Source organism: Helianthus annuus, chromosome 15, assembly GCF_002127325.2.
Source record: "Helianthus annuus cultivar XRQ/B chromosome 15, HanXRQr2.0-SUNRISE, whole genome shotgun sequence".
Taxonomy (NCBI): domain Eukaryota; kingdom Viridiplantae; phylum Streptophyta; class Magnoliopsida; order Asterales; family Asteraceae; genus Helianthus; species Helianthus annuus.
The window spans coordinates 160,866,807-160,873,416 of NC_035447.2; the positions used below are offsets into that span (position 1 = coordinate 160,866,807).

The 6,610-nt window shown below is 42.5% G+C and overlaps 1 non-coding gene across 1 annotated transcript; it reads left to right on the forward strand.

The window, feature by feature from the left end:
• Positions 1-5,603: 5,603 nt before the first annotated feature.
• On the forward strand, positions 5,604-5,710 carry LOC118487844. The gene has a single exon (XR_004882787.1). It is a non-coding gene; the product is annotated as a small nucleolar RNA R71 (small nucleolar RNA).
• Positions 5,711-6,610: the final 900 nt, after the last annotated feature.

Sequence of the window (6,610 nt, forward strand, 5' to 3'; positions counted from 1 at the left end):
TCTAAGGTCAGGTTACCATCGGCTGAGAGTCCGGGATGAGGACGTCTCCAAGACAGCATTCAGAACTCGCTACGGTCACTACGAGTTTCTAATCATGCCATTCGGGCTTACGAACGCGCCTGCAGTTTTTATGGATCTTATGAACAGGGTGTGCAAACTCTATATAGACAAGTTCGTCATCGTTTTCATCGACGACATTCTGATCTACTCCAAGAGTCAGGAGGAACACGAGCAGCACTTACGTCTTATCTTGGAACTTCTTCGAAAGGAGCAATTGTACGCCAAGTTCTCAAAATGCGACTTCTGGCTTCGTGAAGTCCATTTCATAGGCCATGTGGTGAACAGGAATGGGATTCATATCGATCCATCCAAGGTAGATTCGATCAGGAACTGGCCTGCACCTCGTACTCCAACGGAAATGCGCCAATTCTTGGGTTTGGCGGGTTATTACAGACGATTCATCAAAGACTTCTCGAAGATCGCACAGCCGCTTACACTACTGACACAGAAGGGTGTCACCTACCATTGGGGAGTGATGCGTGTGTAGTGTAATATATATTAGATGTATATTTAAGCCCCTTTTTACACTTTTAGCCAAGTTTTAAATTTATAAAACACGATATTTACTAACACTAAACACACATATGGGCAAGTGCACCCATCGTGGACGTAGTATAGTGTTGGTAAGATACCGAGGTCGTCCAAGGACACAAGAGCTTTTAATACCGGTTTATCCTCAACGTCTAATCAAATCAAAAAGTGAGAAAAATGTTTTAAACTAAGAAAAATAAAAACTAACTAAATGCTGAAAAATAAAATAAAATAAAAACAGATAGACAAGATGAATCACTTGGATCCGACTCGTGTGTTAGTATAACCTTTGATTATTTTCGCACTTTTGCACTTGTTTAAGAGATTATCTTAGTTATTGTAGTAGGCCCCTCTTTTGAAGGCGACGTTACCCTCAACCCAGTAGTTTGAGTCAGCAAGGATACAATCCTAAAGGGTCGGATTATTGAAAGATAATGAATTAAGTTATTAATGCAAATTGTGGTAGGCCCCGCTTTCGGCGGTGACGTTACCCTCGGCTAAGTAGTCTGAGTCAGCAGGGATACAGTCCTAAATAGCCAGGTTATAGTATTAATAATAGTTAACTTATGAGGGGGTCAAAGAGTTTGGATCCCCGCCATCCAATACCTATGGGCATTGAAGGAGATCCTACTAAATTTGACCCAGGTCCCAAGCAGGACCTCTAAACGCTGAACAAGGGCAAGACCCTTACCAAACCGTTCCCTTAACCCCCAACCAGGTAGCCAACATACCTCCATATAGACCGTGGAGATATGAATGGTGAAAATCTTTTATTTTATATAGACAGTAAAATAATGCCAAGACACCACGGACAAACGATAAGGAAAGATCACCTTCAACATAAGTAACTAGTTATTAAAGTCATTAATACAAAACCAAATAAAAAGTGCAAAAGATTAAAAATAAAAAGTATTATACTAAACACTTGTCTTCACCAAGAACTCTTACGATCAATCTTGGATCCCGAGACGACTCACACACTCTACGATGGACAATGGATGATGGTGGTGGATGATGGTGTTATGGTGGTGGTGGGTGGTGGATGGAGTGTGAGAGAGGTGGTGTGCCAAGGGATGAGATGGAATGAAACCAAGCACCCCTATTTATAGGCTGAACAGAAGGCTGGGCACGGCCCCGTGTCCGCTGGACACGCCCCCGTGCCCGTCTGACATTCTCTCTCTTCATTAATTGTAATTCACAATTACAATTAATGCGCCTGCTGTACTTTCACCACGCCCCCGTGCCCGCTGGACACGGCCCCGTGGTGGGCAATGGAAGCTTCTACTGGTTTGTCTTTTCTGCTGCTTCTTGGGCAAGGCCCCGTGTTCGCTGGACACGGGGCGTGTTCAGTCTTCTGTTTTCTCTTCTTTGCCTTGGGAGGTGCCGTTGAGGGTCCGGGCGGTCTACTTTTATTCCTTTTCTTGTATTTATGCTAGAATTAGTTGTCTTTTTGCTTCTTTTGTGATTTTGAGCTCATTTCATCATGAAAATACAAAAGAAAGACAAAAACACTCTTTTTCCAACATTAGTACTTAAAAAGGGTTAGTTTTATGCCTTAATTGATGTGATTTATATGTTGCATTTTACACACATCAAATACCCCCTCACTTGAACTTTTGCTTGTCCTCAAGCAAAACTCTTTTAAATGTGGCTTATACTCCCAAATGGAATAGGTAGAAGAGAAAGTTTTTAGCTTGTCCTAGAGTGTCGGGAATCCAAGGTCTTTGTAAGTTTTATTTTTATTTATTTACAATCCTATTCGTTATGATTTATTTTGAACGTTTCATAAGATAAATTACTTATTTGGGCATAGCATGCCTTATTAAAATTCCATTTATATACAAGTTCACATATCTCACGGGAGATCACTCAACACTCGGCCGAAGGTGTAATTTTTAGTGAATCACTCGAGAGCGGTATGGAGCTTACGCCTTCCATAGGCTTGCCAAGCAATCAATCCTCCTCCTTTTTAACTTTTTACCTTTGTAAATATCAAGAGGACTTTTTGGGTGAAGGGTTAGGCTTGGGTTAAAGGTGGGTGGTTTGGGTTAGTTGTTAGTAAAAGGGCGAAAATCGTAAAAAGCGTCGGTTTTCGTGACATACCTTGTTTTTAGTGACTTTTTGTTTTGAAGTATTTCTCCAAACAAGCTTTTATATAGCTTTTGTTTGTTTTTGACTTCATCATTGTTTTTTTTTTCACATAAAAAGGCGAGTTTACGAAAAACCGAGCTTGTTACTAAAATAAAGGGTGAAAAATGAAAAGGGTTTTTTGGTGGGTAAAAAGGGTTTTGGGGTAATGAAATGAAAGGTTTAGGCTCAAAGGGGTTATCTAGGGGGATTTTGGGTAGGTGGTAAAAAAATGAAAAATAATGGTTTAGAAAGAAAAATATGGTTAGTCCTAATGCCTCCATCACTTACTTACTTGGGTTTAAGTTGGTAAGGACCGGGAATGTATTGTCGTGGCAAGTTCTAGAGTTGTAAGAACCAAGCGGCTATTCACACAAGAAACGAAAAATGAGCATTTAGTCTAAATATGTATATCTTTATGCTCAATAAAGGCTCAAAACTCACTTTTGTGGGAATGGGTTTTTAATGTGATCAAGTATATATAATCGAATTTTTAACTAGACTTGTTATGCCGTTTCGTAATTTTCTTATGTTGGTTCTTTGTTATCACGACGCTATCGGTTGTAAATTTGTAAAAATATAACCTTTTTAGAACTTGTTATTCCCAACTTAAACTAAGACAAGTAAATGATAAAAAAAATGAAAAAGTTTTTGAAAAAAATTTGGGGTGTTTAGCGGTTCCAATAGAATTTTGTGTAAGACTTGTATTTAGGATTTGCAAAATTCAAGGTTTTAGCATCCCCCCCCCCACACTTAAATTAAAAATTGTCCTCAATGTGTCCAAAAATAAGGTTTTTGGTTGATTATAATGTGTAAAAGTAGGTTAAAAAGCAAAGATTTATGTTACTGGCATCCTGGACACGGCCCCGTGGTGACCGGGCACGGCCCCGTGGTCAGGTGCCAGTAACAAAAATTAAAGAACTAAAACAGAAGCCTGGACACGGGGGCGTGTCCGCTGAACACGGCCCGTGTCCAGTTACCTGAACTGGGTGTTTTTCTGCAGGTGGCTCAGCACGGGGTCGTGTTGGTTGGGCACGGCCCGTGTTGAGCCTTCTGTGATGGAGATTTGTGTCGGGTTGCTCTGTTCTTGGTGCATGGGTCCATTTCTCTCGTTCCCCTTTTCATCCATTACCACCATGAGTGTGTTTTATTCTGCAAAATAAAACTAAAAGATTAAACTAAACTAAGGATAGTTCCGCGGAATGCCTCCGTGGTGCGCCACGTTTATAAGGGTCCTTGGCTAGACCCAATGCGAGGTTATATGTTTTCTGAGTGGGATGTCTGGCGTCCCATGTTACACCGTCGGAGAGCAGCATCCAAGCTTGAATCAATAACCTTCATGTAATTGACCGGGTCGTCGTCCTCTATTCTCTTCCCAACCCCGAACTTCACTTCATCATCCCCGTACCTCAAGGTGAGTGTCCCATCATTCATATCCACCACTGCTTGGGCGGTGGCAAGGAAGGGTCTCCCTAGTATAAGGGGGACCTCGGTGTCTTCCTCCATATCGAGTATGACAAAGTCAGCTGGATAAACGAATCTGCTTACCTTTACCAAGACATTCTCGATGACACCTTGTGGGAGTTTGACGGATCGATCGGCTAATTGTATGCTCATTTTTGTAGGGCTTGTGGTTCCTAAGCCGAGTCTTTTGAACATTGATGAGGGCATGAGGTTAATGCTAGCCCCAAGGTCGGCTAAGGCATTACGAACGGGTGATTCCCCTATTGAGCAAGGAATCGTGAAGCTTCCGGGATCGATTTTCTTTTGGGGAAGTTTATTGAGTACGAGGGCAGAGCATTCTTCGCCTAAATTGACTAATTGCAAGTTTTCAATTTTCTTTTTATGTGTAAGGAAGTCCCTCATGAATTTAGAGTACTTGGGCATTTGAGTTAGGATTTCGATAAAAGGAATATTGACATGCAATTGTTTTAACAGACTTTCGAACTTGGCGAATTGCTCATTGGTCTTTTGACGAATTAACCTACCGGGGTATGGAACTCGAGGAGCCTTGGTAGGCTCTGGTGACGGAGGGGAGTCCTTTTCCTGCAGAGGTGTGGGTACTATTTCCTCCGTTGGTGGCAGCACTTCTGCAGGCCCTACGGTGCGGTTCCGTAGTGTGATGAGGTGAACTTGTGCTTTTGGGTTTGTTTCGGTATTGCTAGGTAATGCGCCTTGCGGTCTCTCGGAAAAATTTTGAGCTATTTGATTTAATTGTTTTTCTATGTTTGAATACTAGCTTGTTGATTTCTAAAATTTGATTCTAATTATAGAAATCTTTCCGAGTTTTTCTTATCAGTGTCGGAGACGAGGCGAGATATCGTATCTTCGAGCCTTTCTCGTCCACTTTGTTGAGTGAAATTTTGTGACTCATTTCTTGGTTGCTGAAAGTTTGTTCGTTGGGTTTGTTGGTTACTACTATTGCCGGGTTCCCTCCAACCAAGGTTTGGGTGGTTTCGCCATCCTTGGTTGTAAGTTCCCGTTGGGGGACCCGACGGCCTAGGTCTATTATCAATGTAGTTTACCATTTCTTGTTGATCGTCTGTTTCTTTCATGCAACTCCAATTTTCATGTGACCCACCACACCCTTCACAAGCCATAACCGAGACTGTTTTTGTCATTTCCAATTTTTTATCTTTGAAGAAAGGGCCTCGATTTGGGCTTGTAAAGAAGTGCTTTCATCGACCTTATGGGCGCCCGGGGCGATAGACTTATTTCCCCGGGGGGTGTGCCATTGAAAATTGGTTTAAGCAATTTCCTCAATTTGATTATATATTTCGTGTGGGCGTCGATTACCTAAAAGTCCCCCGGAGCTAGAATCAAGTGTCTGCCTAGTGTGTGGCAACAATCCATTATAGAAAGTGGATACTTGTTGCCATATTGCGAGGCCGTGATGGGGACACTTGCGTAATAGCTCTTTGAACCTTTCCCAAGTTTCATATAAGGATTCCCCGTCCTCTTGTGAATATGTATTAATTTCAGCCATTAACTTAGCAGTTTTAGCAGGAGGGAAATACTTATATAGAAATTTTTGGGCTAGTTCATCCCAGGTGTTTACCGATCCAGCTGGGAGGGCGTTGAGCCAAGCTTTCGCTCGGTCTTTTAGTGAGAAGGGAAACATACGGAGGCGGATGGCGTCGTTTGATGCTCCATTGATCCGAAAGGTATCACATATTTCCAAGAAATTAGTTATATGTAGATGGGGATCCTCGTCCGCAAGCCCGTGGAAGGTTGCGGAGTTTTGGAGCATTTGTATCAAATGTGGCCGAAGTTCGAAGTTATTGGCTTCGACATTCGGAGCATTGATAGCGGCGCCTAGATTACCTACGGTGGGTCGTAGATAATCCATAAGGGTACGTTGGTCCGCCATTGGAGGTGGATCACCCGAAACCTTCTCTTGGTTTTTGGCTCTTAACCTTTTTTCTGAGAAAGCGTTCGGGTTCTTCTAGTGGTTCTTTTATGTCTTTATTGGAACTGGAGCTCATACACTACGTGAGGTTGGCGTCGGGTTCCAAGTCCTGCAATAAAAACAGAAAAGAATGTTGGTCAGAAGGTTCACCACGGCCCCGTGTTGAGCGAACACGGCCCGTGGTCGGAATTTCAGTGATTGTTCTGGAAGTTGGACACGGCCCCGTGTTGCACCGGCACGGCCCCGTGGTCAGCCTTCTGTAACTTGGAAAACAAAAACTGCTAGTAACGATGCTGGGCATGGCCCGTGTCCGACCAGGCACGGCCACGTGCTGAGCTCTGCAGAAGCTGAAAATCTACGAAAAATCCTAAAAATTAAAGAAAAAAATAAAAATATGATTAGACCGTTGATTCCTAACTTTCTTAAAATCCTTGTGTCCCCGGCAACGGCGCCAAAAACTTGATGCGTGTGTAGTGTAATATA